The sequence below is a fragment of the Dasypus novemcinctus genome, chromosome 15 (genome assembly GCF_030445035.2).
Source record: "Dasypus novemcinctus isolate mDasNov1 chromosome 15, mDasNov1.1.hap2, whole genome shotgun sequence".
Classification (NCBI taxonomy): domain Eukaryota; kingdom Metazoa; phylum Chordata; class Mammalia; order Cingulata; family Dasypodidae; genus Dasypus; species Dasypus novemcinctus.
Window position 1 is genome coordinate 63,677,789 of NC_080687.1, and position 17,314 is coordinate 63,695,102.

At 38.3% G+C, this 17,314-nt stretch overlaps 1 long non-coding RNA gene, 1 other non-coding gene and 1 pseudogene across 2 annotated transcripts in view; all 3 read left to right on the top strand.

Moving 5' to 3' along the window:
* The window catches only part of LOC139436533 (uncharacterized), a 226,341-nt gene that overhangs the window by 131,670 nt on the left and 77,357 nt on the right, over positions 1 to 17,314 (top strand). The window lies entirely within an intron of this gene.
* On the top strand, positions 5,990 to 6,475 carry LOC101411633 (eukaryotic translation elongation factor 1 epsilon-1 pseudogene; annotated as a pseudogene).
* On the top strand, positions 11,605 to 11,737 carry LOC111760844 (small nucleolar RNA SNORA70). The gene has a single exon (XR_002794424.1). It is a non-coding gene; the product is annotated as a small nucleolar RNA SNORA70 (small nucleolar RNA).

Here is a 17,314-nt window from a genome sequence, read left to right on the forward strand (position 1 = left end):
AATGAAAGCACCCCTGCCTCAGTCTAATTGGAGAGACAGATAAATGAATAACCAATTATAATAGAGCAGGTATCAGCTCTATGGCAAAGGTATGTGCAGAGTCACAGAGATGCACTATGGCAAGAATGCATGGGGGAAATCATTCACAATTTGCTTTAAAGTATGTAGGAGACAGTTGGCCCTACTTTGGAGTTTGTGTTCCTGACTGTGATGGAGTTGGAGCCAGATGTGATCTTTGTTCACAAGCCTCTCCTGTTATTTTACCAGACCTGTGTTTGGCCCTGGTTTAGTGTATACTCAGGGGACCTGAATCTCTGGACTGTCCATGTGATAGCCAGGCTGTGAGCCTCAACAGATTTGTAACTCCTACCCTCTGGCTTATTGGACTTACCCCAGCCAGCTAATGGGGAGGTTAAGAAGGTCAACCACCACACCAGGGAGCCAAGAGTGTCTACAACTGCAAGCAGGAGAACTGTATCCATCATCCCTGTGGACTCTAAGCCCCCTCTCGATATAGAGGTGGAGTGGACATAACCATCCCAGGGCCCACAGAATGGAGGAATAGAGTATAGATTACAGTGGACTTACTGATATTCTATTCTGGAACTATTGTGATTAGTAGTGGAAGTAAATGTAGCATTGATGTGGAGAAAATGGCCACGGTTGCTGCTGAGGGTAGGGAGCAGGAAGAAGAGATGTGATGTGGGGCATTTTCAGGACTTGGAGTTGTCCTGGGTGGTACTGCAAGGACAGTTACTGGACATTGTATGTCCTCCCATGGCCCACTGGGTGAACTGGGGGAGAGTGTGGGCTATGATGTGGACCATTGACCATGTGGTGCAGCAGTGCTCAGAGATGTATTCACCAAATGCAATGAATGTCCCAGGACGATGGAGGAGGTTGTTGTTATGGGAGGAGTGGGGTGAGGGGGATGGGGAGTTTATGAAGACCTCATATTTTTTTAATGTAACATTAAAAAAAGAGTATTTTTCTCTATTAAAAAAAACAAAATAAGATATACATTGATTTTTTTTATTGAAACCCTTGGTTTTCATCATGATCTATTTACTAACAACTTCTTAAACTCCATTCCTAGTCATTCTGCCTCTCATATTTAGCACTGCCCAATTATCAGGTACACAAGAATGTCCCTCAAACTCGCCAGGTGGAAACAGCCAAAAATAAATTCACAAATTTTTCTCTGCTAACCTACTTCTCCTATTGTCGTTCATGGTTCACTCAGTCTCCCCAAGGTAAAATTTCCAAAGACAGATTCTATTTCTTTTTTTTCCTTGAACTATATATACAAACTGTTAGCAAGTCCTGTCAATTCTTCCTCAGAAACTTCTCTTGAGACTCTTCCCTCCTTTCTTTCCCAAGCTACTGCCTGAAACGTGCTTCAGGTCTCTATCAACTGTTATCTGGATTGTTACATTGGCTTTCTCTCTGATCTCATTGCAGTCTCCTCCGCAAAGCCATCCTACACAGAGCTCCCAAAGTTACCTTCCTAAAAGTAAATATGTTCCCATCATTCATCTGCTTTAAATTCCAGATGTCTATTTTCTGGAACACAAAATTCAAACTCCTAAGTATGGCATTTAAGGACATTTTAAATGTGACCAGAACCTAACATTTCAGCAGTTATTCCCCTTACCCCAAGCCCCAGCCACATTGAATTTGTCACCATCTTTTATAGATAACCATCATAGATTATCCTTTGATGACCAATGCACATTCCAGGTGCTCTGCCTCAAATGTTCACGTCTTCTCTTCTAAGCCTGCCCATCTCATTTTCATCCTTTAAGACTGATATCAAAAGCCTGTTTTTTTCCCCTAACACTGCCTGACAAAATTAGTTTCTCCTTATATCCATAGAGCGCATTGTTTCTACCTTTATTTTTGTAGTTACCCCCAATTTATTGTACCTTTACCTATCTGTATATCAGAGTACTTCCAATGGACAACGAAATTCTCAAGGGTAAAGACTGGATTTCATTTACCATTTTCTCATGCTGTGCCTGCCATTAGCTTGGCAAATGGTATGTGCTTAATAAATGTTGAATGAGTGACTGATTATTACTGTTGGATGCTGTAATAATAAATGCTTACCCAATAGGAAAAATAGCAATGTAGACCAGCACTATACACGATACATCATGGACAAGAAATAGGAAATAAATCTCATGGAGATATAGAGATTTCTCTGCAAGGAATGTTTTCAAAGGAAACATAATGTCCTTATTGAAAACAAAGCTTTGATAGCAAAACACCAACTACTATTCTTAGGTAGTGTGAAATCAAGACTCCGGTTATAAAGGAGAAATTCAGGATACTCATTCTAGTCGTGGGTATCTTCTTTATAAAGGTAGTAATTGAAGCTTTGGAATAGGATGAAGATATCAAGATATCAGGTGTAGGGAGAGAAGAGTACATACATAATCCATGCTGACTCTCAAATTCTTCCTGAAGGTGGCACAGTCTAAACATTTCTGTTTCTGAGTATAGTTATAATGTTATGTTTTAGCTTTTGCTTAATTCTGTTATGTTGTGTCATTGATATTCTCTAATTTGTATGCAATCAAGGAGAAAGCCATTTAATAGTAAGAATGTTTTCACTTGCTTACAAGCCCATTCTCCTTGGTATTCTGTTCAAATAAAATGTAAACTTGGAAGCAACATCAAAGTGCTCCATCTTTCCTGTTTTATGCAATTCTCATTTCCCATTCACTTGAGCATGTAATAATGAAGATTCCAATTACCTGCCAATTCTTGAAATGGTTTTCCTGATATAGTTAAACTGACATCTTTGCATGCTTGATAAAATTACAACAACGTTCATCTTAGATTCAACATGTTCTTCACAACATTTATTCATTTTCCTAGTTATGAAGAATTGGTGATAAGATAGTTCAAGAGAAAAAAAATGCTAGAAATGCATAACTGCTAAGCTCTGCCACACTCTAGTACACCTTTTCATACTTTATGTTCCCAACAACCTAATGGGAATGTTTAAAAAGTAAATTCCAAGCAGTGATATGCTACAAAATACTGTGGCTCTGTCTTAGTTTGCCAGGCTGCTATAACACCACACAATGGATTGGCTTAAACTTGGAAATTTATTGTCTCAGGGTTTCAGAGGTAGAAAGCTGGCTTCCACCCTGGGTCATAGTGTTCCCGTGCTGGCTTACCACAGTCCTTAAGGTTCCTTGGCTTGAATCCCTGCTGCATGGCACATAGCTATGTCCACTCCTTTCTCTTCTGGTTCCCACTGACTTCCTGTCTCTGAGTCTTTATAAGGTTCTTTATAAGAACATTTCCTCCTTACTATCTCCATTATTTAGCATCAATTAATCACTTTGGTATGATGAGTTAATTGATTGACTTCTTAGTGTATTGATTCTTCAGAGGTAACAGTTAGAAGATCTTAGATTTTATAGATCTTACTAGCCCAGAGTTGAAAAAAAATGGGACCAGGGATTCAAGTATATAGAAAACATGTCTGTTTTGTTCCTTGTTATAACCCCAGCATATGGTCTAGGGCGTGCAATAGATTGTTTTCTGAATGAATAAATGATAAAATTTAAACTCCTGTTTTTGCAGGTGTTCAACAGAAATACTGATTACATTGTCTAAAGCATCAAGTTTCTAGTGTGTATATATATATATACGTATGTATATATACACTAAATATATATATATATGTATCTTCTGAATTATTGGGAGTTACATTAGATAGGGTAAGAGTATTTGGGGGAACATGACATCACACCTACAAGGAGTTCTTTAGGGCAAAGTTACTGGGGAAGATTTTGCTTGTAAGGGAATGTAGCAGTTTGATATGGTTGTGAATTCCAAAAATAGATATTGGATTATGTTTGTAATCTGATCTGTACCTGGGCCTGACTGACTTATGATTAGGGCTTTGATTGAGCCATATCATTAGGGCATTTCATTTCCACCCCTTGGTAGGTGGGGATTCACAAACAAAAGGCATGGCAAAGGACAGAGTTGCTGTTTCTGGTGTTGGAGTTTTGATGTTGGAGTCTGATGCTGAAGCTGGAGCCCCAGGAAGTAAGCTTGCAGAGGAAGAGAAGCCAGCCCCAGAAAGAAAGGAAACTTGAACCCAGAGTAAAGCAAGCCCCAGGAACACAAGAACGCAAGAAGCCTGAACCCTCGCAGACATCGATAGCCATCTTGCTCCAAATAGACTTTGGTGAGAGAAGTAACTTATGCTTTATGGCCTGGTATCTTTAAATTCCTACCCCAGATAAATACCCTTTATAAAACCCAACCCATTTCTGGTATTTTGCATCAGCACCCCTTTGGCTGACTAATACAGGGGAAATACACAATAGGAGGAAGAGAGAAAGAGCAGCTAACATTTTCTGTTTTTTATTACATAAAGTGTTCTTCTAGAAAATAAATGGATTTGCCAAAGAGACAAGACATTACACTTGCTGCTACTTCACAGATGGCAGATGTGGGAAAGGTAAAGTAGGAGAAATAAGCATTTGAAAATGTACAAATGTGGGTGTGCATAATACAGAACTGGTGACTGCTGGGCAATCCCATGGGGCTATAGAAGTCCTCAAAACAGTCATGCTCAGCTGGAGCCATAACAGTAGGGTCAGCAGCATAGAGGCACAACTCCAAAGCTGAAAGGAAAGCACAGAAAACTGACGGATAAGTTATGTTGGAATATATTGACATTTGATGCAGCTCAGCATTGATCAAAACAGAAGTGGTAGGAGTGATTGCCTTGAGCGTTTTTGGATCATAGGGAAGTCCATCTTTCATTTCTATTCCATTCAGTTCAGATATCTGAATCCCAGAAACAGCTCAGTGGCAAGATCTTTAGCCATTAACATAGCAGAGTGTTCCTCACCATGCTTAACACCATCATTAAAAAACCCTCCTGGGAAGCAAATGTGGCTCAAGCAATTGGCTTCTGTCTACCATATGGGAGGTCCAGGGTTCAATTCCCGGTACATCCTGATGAGGGCAAGCTGGCCCTCATGGTGACCTGGCCCACACGGAGTGCTGGTCCAAGCAGGAGTGCTGGCCCACACAGGAGTGCTGGCCTGCACAGCAAGCTGGCCTGAGCAGAGATGACACAACAAAAAGAGACACAGAGGAGAGACAATAAGAGACACAGCAGACCAGGGAGCTGAGGTGGCACAAGAGAATGAGCACCTCTCTCCCATTCTAGAAGGTCCCAGGATCAGTTCCCAGTGCCACCTAAAAAGAAGACAAGCAGACACAGAAGAACATACAGTGAATGGACACAGAGAGCAGACAATGGGGGGGGGGGGGGGGAGGAAGGGGAGTGATAAGTAAATAAATCTTAAAAAAAAAAAAACAAAAAACCTCCTGTGGTACTGGAAAAGATCTAGGTTGGAGATCCCCTCAGAATCTCAAGTAAATTAGTACAGAGAACTATGAAATAGGAATAGAGTCCAGAATAGGCTCAAGTACTTTTTATAAAAGATAGTGACATTTCACACACACACATATACCAAAAAAAAAAAAAAGTACAGAAGAAAACATAGAGGAAAAGTTCATAGACTTGGATTTAGAAGTGCTTTCTTAGATATGGAACCAGAAGTATGAGCAACAAGAAAAAAATAGAGAAAAAGGACTTCGTTAAAATTAAAAATTAGAAATTTCTGTAAGTCAAAGGACATTATCAAGAAAGTGAAATGACGACTGCACAATAGGAGAAAATAAATGCTAACCACAAATCTGCTAAGGATTTAATATCAAGATTATAAATAACTGCTACACTTCAACAACAAAAAGACAACCAGTTAAAGATGAGCAAAAGACTTGATAGACATTTCTCTAAAGAAGATATATGCATGACCAATAAGCACATTAAAAAGATAATCATTATCATTGGTCACAGGGAAATGCAAGTAAAAACCATAATGAGATATCACCTCATAGCCACTAGAATGACTACAATTTAAAAAAGAAAAAAGGAAGCGTCATGGGGTTGAGCAGAGGGAATAAATACAGTGCCCAGAGCAAGCGCCAGGCTCCAGTTCTTCAAACCAACAATGGTCCCAGTCTAACAGGATTGACTACTAAAGCAGCCCACCTAGTCAAGAAAGCCAACAAAGGATATTTGCTTGGGAGTGTCACAGAAGAAAAAGCTATGGTGCAACAGTGGTTAGAATACAGGGTAACTCAAGTTGACGGCCACTACAATAAAGATGATATCTGCACTCTGTTAAAGGATCTTAATTCATAGCTTGGAGACAAAGTTTACCTTACAGGTTATAACTTTACCTTAGCAGATACCCTACTGTACTACGGACTTCATCGCTTTATAGTTGACCTGACAGTTCAAGAAAAGGAGAAATATCTTAATGGGTCTCACTGGTTTTGTCACATTCAGAATTACCCAGGCATCAGGCACCATCTGTCTAGTATTGTCTTCATCAAGAACAGACTATATACCAATTCCCATTAGAAGTCATCTGTGCTGTACAGAAGATTGCTTAAAAATGTTTTAAATGGAAAATGTATTCTGGACCACAAGTTTAAAGGGAATTGATGAGCAGCATTCTTTATTTGTTGATATAAAGGCTAGCATTTTTAAAGTGTAAACTTGTGTCTTGAATGTGTACTTTGTTCTGTAGTTGAAATTTTGCAATTTTAATGTAAAATTTCAACTGTCAAAGAAATTTTAGTTGAAATCAAGTTGTAAATGACCTTGCTTTTAGATGAAGTTTATTTTAATAAAAGTTGCAAATCACTGGCTTAATCTCAAAAAAAGAAAAAGAAGGAAGAAAATTAGTGTTGGCAGGGGTGCAGAGAAATAGGAACACTTAAACATTGTTGATGGAGATGTAGAATGGTGCAGCCACTGTAGAAATCAGTTTGGTGGTTCCTCAGAAAATTGAACATAGAATTACCATATGACCTGGCAATCTCATTTGTAGATATATTCCCAAATATTTTAAAGCAGGGATTCATATAGATACTTGCAAATCGATATTCGTTGCAGCATTATTCACACTTGCCAACAGGTGGAAGCAACCCAAGTGCCCATCAATGGATGAATAGATAAACAAAATGTGGTATATATACACAAGGAAATATTTTTCAGCCATAGGAAGGAATGAAGTTCTGATACATGCTTACAACATGGATGTACATGAAAATATCACATTGAGTGAAATAAGGCACACACACGCAAAAAATATTGCATGATCTTACTTTAGTGAAATACCTAGAATGAGCAAATTTATGGAAACAGAAAGTAGATTAAAGGTTACCAAAGGTTAGGGGGCCAGGAATAGGGGAAGTTATTGTTCAATAGGTGTAGAGTATCTGTTCAAAGTGATTTCAACTAATAGATTATTGGTAATGACAGTACAAAACTGTGAATGTAATTGATACCACTGAATTGTATACTCAAAGGTGGTTAAAATGGAAATTTTTGAGCTTTATTTATGTAACTGTTTTCATTTGCTAGGCTGCTGAAAGCAGATACCATGAAATATGTTGGCTTAAACAGCAGACATTTATTAGTTTACAAGCTTACAGTTTTAAGGCTGTTAGAATGACCAAATCAGTCATCACCAAAACAATTCTTTCTTACTGAAGACTGGCTGCTGGCAATCCTGGAGTACTCTGTCACACAGCAAAGTACATCACAGCACCTGCTGGTCTCTCCCTTCTCATATGCATTTCGTTGCTTTCAGCGTCTTCCTTCCCTGGCTTTCTCTCTCTCTGTGTCTGAATTCCTTTCTCTTGTAATAGACTCCAGTAAGAGGATTAAGATGCACCCTGAATGAGGTGGGTCACACCAGAACAGAAATAGCCTCATCAAAAGATCCTATTTACCATGGGTCCACATCCACAGGAATGGATTAGGCTTTAAGAAGATAATTTTCTGGAGTACATATAGTTTCAATCCACCACAGTTACATACAAAGAGAAGCTTTCTCTAAACCCAACAAGAGTGCCAAAAGTTAATTCACTGCCATCTAGATCTTGATCAAAAATATAAATTTCTCTGAAAGAAAATCAGAGTGCCCAAAGAAGCAGACATTTTTTTTTTTTAATTGTATCCATAAGAACTGAGATCATGTTTGGGGAAAGGATAGTGTGAGGGTCTAATTCTATACTGCCAGATGGTAGTAGAGGTAAAAGTTTGACTAAGAGACATATGTAGACAGCCATATTTATTATCTCTCTCCCATCTCCCAACTATCTTTAAAATTAGAGGCATAGTCTACAGATCTGGTGAGGAAGAGGTGAGAAAGGAACCATTACGCAGAATGTTTGAGCAATGATAAATCAACAAATAAATCAACTATAAGCTGTGGGGTTTCACTGTAGACCATGCTGTTCTCCTACCTGCATGATTTTTCCATCTCAAGGTGTAAGCTACTAAAGCTAGGGAATGATGGGACCTACACTTTAGTAGGAAATTTTTATGAAACAACAAACCCAAATTGAACCTACCACTTTCCCAAGATCATGCCCCCTTGAGTAAGTAGCAGTCAGTAGATAAAACTGCCTCTTTTCAAATCTAAAATTGACTCTACTTAAATATAGATCCAAATCATTAATACTGGACCTAACAACTTGTTATAAAATAGTATAAATGTTACAAACTAAAAGGATGTAAAAATAATCCTTGGGTATATGGGAGTCCCCTATTTTGTATATGTGACTTTACTATGATCTAAAACTTTTTAGAAGACAAAATTTTTTTAAAAAGGATATAGGCACTGAGGAAGGAATGAAGGAGATCACCTTGCCACTGTACATGCCAGGCAATACCTATTACTGTGGTGAAAGGCAAAACATTAAAAACAAAGTTTTATGATATTTTTCTTTTTTTAATACCCCAATTTATTTTTTACTTTATTTTAGTTTTTTTTAAATTATGTATTTTATTTCTAATCTTTAAGCCTGTCAAAACTATTTCATTTTCCTACTAATTGAATTTGGCAATATATTAAGCTTCATTTTTGAAGAAGTTTTGGATCACAGAGGAATTCAACTATGGCCGGGGAGGAACACTGGTGTGGGGTGTCATTGATGGGGGATGCATGGGTGGGAGGGAGTTCTCCAGGGCATGCATATAGGGTATATAGATATGTTCAGAAGTTCGTTGGATATTGTCATAGTGGATAAAGTTACACATGACAACTGAGGGAGTGCTGAGTTCCCATCCTGGGGAGCTCTGTCACATTCCCCAATTGAACAGAACAATCCCCCAAGTACAAGGACAAAGACCAGGGAAGAAGTATGGTCCAATGATGGACCCTTGGTACTGATGATTATGCTTATGAGCCTGTGTACTTGGAATTTCAGCTAGGCCTAGAGCTGCAGGGTACATAAGAGTTACCTCCTGACAGCCTCCATGTTGCTCAAATGTGGTCACTCTCTAAGCCAAACTCAGCATGTAAATTCATTACCTTCCCCCCAGCATGGGACATGACTCCCAGGGATGAGCCTCCTTGGTGACGAGGAATTGCTACCATAACCAGCTGGTAATGCAACTAGAAAAAGACCTTGAATAAAAGGGGGAAATTGTAAAGACAAATGAGTTTATATCACTAAGAGACTTCAAAATGAGTTGGAAGGTCATCAGAAGGGTTGCGCTTACACACATCTCAGCAGGACCCCAGAGACAACCAAAGTAGATAAAACCCCAAGTACTGGTGCTCCTGAGGGCTACAGAGACACACACAGTTTCTACGGTCATGACAGATGGCTCTGGAGTTCAGTGCCTTGCCAGTGGGCCCTACTTTGGAATTTGTGCTCCTGAACGTGAGGGAGTTAGACTCAGATATGACCTCTCTACACATGCCTCTTCTGTCACTTTTACTGAACCTGTGGTTGGCGCTGGGGTTGATGTATGCTCAGGAAACTTGAATCTCTGGGCTGATCATGTGCCAGCTGGGCCCTGAGCCTCAGCAGAGTTGCAACACCTACTCTCTGGTTCATTGGACTTACCCAGGTCAGCTGATGGGGAAGTGAGAGTGGTCAACCACAACACCAGGGAACTAAAAGTGTCTACAGCTGCAAACAGGAGAATCTCATCCACCAGCCATATGGAATCTAAGCCCCCTCTCGATTTAGAGGTGGAGTGGACATCACCATCCCTGGGTCCACAGGATGGAGGAATATAATATGGATTGTAGAGGACTTGCTGGTATTCTACTATAGAACTGTTGTGACTCTAGCAGTGGAAGAAATTGTATCATTGATGTGGAGACAGTGGCCATGGGAGTTGCTGAAGGCAGGGAGAGGGAAGTGTGATATGGGGCACTTTTGGGACTTTGAGTTGTCCTGAATGATATTGCAGTGACAGATGCAGGACATTTTATATCCCGCATAACCCACTGTATGGAATGGGGGAAGAGTGTGAACTACAATGTAAACTATGGTCCATGTGGTATGGCAGTGGTCCAGGGCATATTCACCAAATGCAATGAATGTGCCTTACTGATGAAAGGGGATGTTGATGTGGGAGGAGTGGGAGGCGAGGGGTTTGGGAGTGGGGTATATGAGAACCTCTTATGTTTTTTAAAGTGACATTTTGTGTGATCTATTTATCTTTTTTAAAAAAAATACAATTATAAAAATAAAAATAATGTAACGAAAAATTGAGGAATTAGGACCTGTTAGTAAGTATAATCTTGCTAATTATAAAGCCGATGCATTGAAGAAGTAGCTTATATATCAAAGATATGATGTTTACGTAGTTTAGTTAGTGGTATAGAAATAACCTTAAAGACTAAAAGATAGGTTACGGACCTTCGAAGAAACCCCAAAAAGAGGAAACATACAAAGAAAAAAATAGAGACCAAATAACAAAAATTTAAAAACAAAGGAAGCATTAAAACAGAAATTATAACCTAATTAAAAGAAAGACAACTAGTAAGATTAAACATGGTGTATAAGCTTCCACTGATGGCAGCTAGATAAATCAATAACTGAGAAACTGAGATGAAATGTTTTAACAAATCTTCTCAAAATCACTGAGAAGATAATTGGATAAAGGTTTATTTTCCGGACAAAATCTGGAATGAGAGAATCCAGAGAAGGAAGGAAACCACTCAGAGCCATAGTTCTATACAATAATAGAATAGATAACTCAAAGTATGAATTTAATAGCAGATGATACATAGTTAATGAAAGAGTTGCCAGGCTGGAAGTTAGATCAAAAGAACTTATCAGAATAAGCACAGAGACAACAAGTTGGAAATACTGAAGGAAAGTAAAAGATATCGAAGTTATAGAGGAAAGTTTCCAGAACAGGAAAAAAATGAAGGAAGATGCAATATTTTAAGAAATTTCAGCTAGCAAATTTCCAAAACCGATGAAATACATTCAATTTAAGAATCAAGTTTACAGGAAAGAAGAAAGAGAGTGAGGGAGGAAGAGAGGGACAAAGCATTCTTAAATGCATCCAATCAAAATAGATGGATTAAAATAGTTTAACTTCAAAGAACAACAATTAGATGGAGAGCTGACAACAACATAATCTTACTCAGAAGACTGTGAAATGTTTCCTTCAAAGGGCAAATCTGGATTCTACACACCACAGAAATATTATTTAAGAATGAGAGTCCTCTGCAGCCAATAAAGTTGACCAGCCCTCTCTCCCCATGGTCTTGGTGTGTAGTGGCTGCAGATAGCAGCCTCCTTGGTATTGTACGTGGCCTGTTGCCTGTACAGGTTGCCATAAGGGAACTTGGAGACAGCCTTTCCTTACCTATTGCTGGTCCTGTCTGTGACCTCAAGCCATCCCCAATCTAGGCTTCAGATAGGTATGCAAGGTGCCTTTGGAAAGCCTCAGGGGCAGTGGCCTGGGTCCACATTGACCAAGTCATCATGTCCATCCGCAGCAAGCTTCAGAACAAGAAGCATGTGGTTGAGGCACTGCACAGGGCCAAGTTCAAGTTCCCTGGCCGTCAGAAAATCCACATCTCCAAGAAGCGCGGCTTCACCAAGCTCAATGCTGATAAATTCCAAGACATGGTGGCAGAGAAGCGCCTCATCCTGGATGGCTGTGAGGTGAAATACATCCCTAGTAGTGGCCCCTTGGACAAGTGCCAGCACTGCCCTCACCTGACCTGTGCCATACCAATAAATTACTTTCTGGCCATCAAAAAAAAAAAAAAAAAAATAGACTGAGAGTGAAGTAAAGATATTTTCAGAGAGAAACTTATGAGAAGGTTAAAGAAATTAAGTTTTTTGAAAAAGTAAAATGTATATACCTATTTCAATTTGCCAGGCTGCCAGAATGCAATATACCAGAAATGGGTAGGCTTTTACAATGGGATTCATTTTGCTTGCAAGCTTACAGTTCTGATTAGATTTGAAATGTCCAAATCAAGTCATCACCAGGTGATAGTTTCTCTTCAAAGACTGACTACTGGCAATCTTGAACTCCAGTTCAAGGCACATGGCAGTGACTGCTGGACTCTCCCTTTTCTTCAAGATTTTGTTGCTTCAGCTTCTGAATGTCTCTGGCTTTCTCTCATTCACCTGCATTCATCCTGTTTATAAAGGACTCCAGTAAGGATTAAGACGCACCCTGGGACCTGCCTTACTGAAGTAATCTAACCAAAAGGCCCTTAACTGAAGTAACCTAATCAAAAGGTCCCACCTACAATAGATCCATACCCACAGGAATGGATAAACTTTAAGACATAATCTTCTGGGGTCCATCCAGCTTCAAACCATCACAATACCCATAGATCCTATAACTCCAATACAAGGAATTTAGCTCAAATAAATAATAGAGTAAACAGAAAAAGATGCATATTGAGGTATTTGCTATTAGAAGTTTGTTTTATTTATCAAACTTTTGGAAACAAGTGAAATACATTAACAGCTAATTAATGAAATTTAAAAATGATACGTGCTTAATCTGCATTAAAAAGATTATGAGATCTTTGCATTCTCACATGGAAATATAGTTCCAATATTATAATTTGTAGAAAAAAAAGGAAGAGCATGTTATGGAGCAGCATGATCCAATATAGGTTAAAAATTATAAATCTCTCTTTGTTATGTTTACATATACAGAAAAGTTTAGAAGGATATTCATAGAGTCATTATTCCTAGGAAATTTTCACATCCTCTGATTTATTTGTATTCTTTACTAGATCATTTTCATTTGGGAGGGAAAAAAGTTTTGCAGGAATAGCCTGCATTTACTTTTACTATAAAAATTACATTTATGCAGGTAACATTAGATGTTTTTGATCTGGACTGCCTCATTTGGCTAGGCCAGGGTGTTAATGAAGCCTACTCTGAAGTTTTGTTTTCTATGTAGGTCAATTAGCTCTGCCCAGAGAACAAAACAGCTCTAGGAGTCAGGCTTTCAAATATTTACCTGAATCCCATGGCAAGAGACAGTGCATGGATGTCACAGAGCATAGAAAATGGAAAAGGTAATCCAAACGATGTGAACTTAGAAAATGGGGGCAGTTAGCCTCACTTTCACCTTCAAATAATGACTCCTATTTTCTTTGAAAATCTACCTCTGTTTCTCCCTGACCACCACATTTCTGAAGTTATATTAGGTTAAAACAAAATGGAATTTATTAAGCAGGAAATTTTGTTTTTTTGATGTTCCCTTTACATTTACCTTATGCTTTCCTCCTACTTTCTCTGCTTGCGAGAATTTTCTTTTTTATTCCCCTATTCATTCTCATCACCCATGACCTAAGGAAATAGAGGCTAACATACTACTACCTCTTGCCACTTTGCCATAGAGAAAACTAAAGCTTCAAAAGGGATTTATAATTTTTTTCAGCTATGGTGAGGAGCCACAACAGTTTAGGGATTCTAACCTTACAATTTTCAGGCCTGCACTTTTCCCCCTCAAATTGCTGCTAGTAAAATCTGGTAACATTTTTTGAAGGCTTGTCTAATATGGAGCCTGCCATATAAGTCTACAGCTTCATTCCATTCTGAATATATCACTGTCAATTTATAACCACAGTCATGGAAGGAATTTGAGTAGCTTGTTGGATTTTTATATTGGATATATGGAAGAGATGGTATTTTAGTTTGCTAAAAGCTGCTGGGAGCAATATACTAGAAGTGGGTTGGTTTTTATGGGAATTTATTAGGTTAAAAGCTTACAGATCTGAGGCCGTGGAAATGTCCAAATCAAGGCATCATCAGGTGCTGTTTCACTCAAGGTTGCCTGCAGGAGACCCTGGACTCCTCTCTCAGAGGACAAGGCATATGAAGGCATTTGCTTCTCTCCCTAGTCTCATTGCTTCAGCTTCTGGCTGCTCCATCTGTGGCTTCCTCTCTCCCATGTTCCTCGCTGAGCTCCTGGGTTCCTTCTGTCTTTCTCTGTGGGTCTCTGTTTCAGTACTCTGTTTATAAAGGACTCAGGCAAGAGGACAAGACCCACCCTGGATCAAGCCTCATTGAAGTAATCCAACAAAAGCCACGCCCCCCCACCCCCCCCAACCCCCACAACCAAATCCTATTCAAAGGGTCCCCTACCCAAAGGAATGGATTAGTTTCAAGAACATGATCATTTTTGGAATCCACGAAAAGCTCCAAACTGTCACAGATGGGGTTATACATTCCAACACTTCATCATAAATTATTTACTATGTAAAATTCTAAAAACTCACTTCAGAATTCTGGATATTGTTTTTTGCACTGGAAAGAATATCTGGCATATAGATACATTGTAAGGAGAAATGAGATTTTATAGCATTCTCCACATTTCTTTTGTGACATGTCCTAGGCCTTTCTGTTAGCAACTAATGATTGTTCAGTTCTCTTTATTTTGTGGAAGGTGCTTTACACTTTTAAAATAGTTAAACCGCCCGTAGTGTTTGTAGGAAGATTTTCCCATGCAAAATATTATATTTTCTAACATATAACGTTCTTATGACCGAGAAGAGAAATAAAAAAAAATTACTGGAAATACATGAGTTGGGTCTTTCTTTTGGAAACCCGTCAATATTTCCTGAATATTTGCTTTAAGGGACTATAGAAGAAATACACATGACAAATAAAACTATTTTCTCAAGGTTTTTTCCTTCAGATATGCTGACTATTAACTAGACAAATATAAAGCCATACATTTCCGTAGAAGACTACTTTACAGATAAAAATGCTGAGAGAGAATTCAATGTCCAATCAACCATATTTATTTTTGAAACTTTCCTTCCTAGGAAGGTTGGTTAAGGTGTCCTACAGACATAATTCTGGAGCTGTCCTGGTTAGATAAAGCCTTTTGTCCCTGCATAACTATTAACAGCATCACTTTCAGAAGTAGTCTGATTTTTTAAAAAGAATGCTATGATCACCCCAAATTTAATAGTTTGATGACTCTTTTTCACAGCTCTCCCTTCATTGGGTCTCTTGATATACACTTCTCTGAGAAAGCAAGAATCAATGAAGAATGCAATTGTACTATCCTTATCTAACCTGCTTGTTTACCTAGGGCTTCTGAGCAGGCTCAGGCAGGGCTGCCATGTTGCACAATTCTCAGGGGTGCCATTCATGTGGCATGATGGTGCCCTCCACCGCTTTTCTTGTACTTATTTCTTTAGGGGGAATATGTATCTGCATAGACTTAGCTAAATTATACAACTCAAATCTATATCTGTTTCTTTATTTTCATATGTGCTCCATGTCCAAACCCCCATCTCAATTTCATCTGAACAGAGTTTATCATCTCTTTTTTAACTAATTCTGTTTCCCAAATGAAAGTCTTTTCAAATTTCATATTACTGATACAATCTGGAGTCATATGAAAAAGTGTAGTGTTTGTATTTGGCTATATTTTATTAGCTTTTAGTGAAAACCAACACTATTTTATATACCCAATTATCTTCCTCCATTCTACTGTTATTTATTAATCATCTACTTATGCAAAATACTATGTAAGATACATGTTGAATGTTGACTGAATTTCTCTCTGTGAGAAACAATGTGCAACATACTTTTACATGTATAATATAACAAGCTGTGTTTAACTGTGGTATGCTCTTCCTTGTGTATTATTTATGTGTAGAATAATATTAAAATATCCATATAATGTTCTTAATAAAAAATTTTATGGATGCTTCTAAATTTGTAATTTACAATTCATTAACATCTAAGCATCACACATACACCAGAGGTGGAAACCATAAAAAAAAGATGGATACATTTGACTAAATATGTATTTTTTTATTTCCATGGAATACATGCATAGATTTATCTTTTTCCCAATGAAATGAGATTAAAGGGATTTTGAAAATATGAATACACACAAACACACAAAGAGAATGGTAAAGACTTAACAGTGGAAAAGAATTCTCAAATTTTGGGAGAGACAAAGAATTTGAAAGAATTAATAAAGCTTAGAAGGTTGAATACCAAGTGGCACAGAGAGGCTACCTCACAATTCCAGACAGACACATTAGCAGAAGATGCCAGTTACCAAGGAGGGAGAGAGGACTGGGGCAGTGAATAAAGAGTAAATTTCTGAAATCATGTATGAGAAGCAGTTGAACTCCACATTCTCTCCCACATGCTGAAACACCCTGGTGACTCCCCTCTCCTGTTTCAGCAGAAGAAAACACTCCAGATTCATGGGACTCCCAGGAATATGGAATGAAGGGGAGCAGTGATAGATTGGAAAAAGAGGGATAATTAGAAGTCTACATTTGGGACACTAAGACTTCCACTCTCCCAACCACTTTCTTTTCCTCAATTTGGAGAACACTGGAAGTCAGGCACATACATTTTAGGAAAAGGATTGGTGGAAGTGTTTTCTGGAAAAGATCTGGTCCAGAGAAATGACCTATAGAACTGACACTGGGGAGAAGGATAGAGTACTGCAACAAACGGTCAGATGCCCAGTAGGAAGTTCATCAGGAAACAACGACACAGAACTTCCAAACAGCATTTTCAAAGCCTCTGTCTTAAATATAAAGTTTTTTTTTTTTAATCAGAGATTTGAGGAAAACATCCAATTTCATAGGCAGAGTCCAAGCAAGCAAATGAATGGAAAAGAGGAACTCTGAGTAAACAAAGAGATAATAGAGTACAAAAATAAAGATTAAAAATCCTATAATCATTATCCTCAGAGGCTTAGAGAAGGTATTGTATCTATGATATAATTACAGGATATAAAAAAATTAGAAAAAAATTTTATATAATTGGTAAATAAAAATGATTACTAAAGGTAAAAAGTCAACTGAAGTGGAAGAAGGTAAAATGAAGGAACTCTCCCAGAAGCATAATAAAGACAAAAACATGAACTATCAGAGCAGAGAAAAGAGAAATAATATAAAAGAACAGTTCAGGA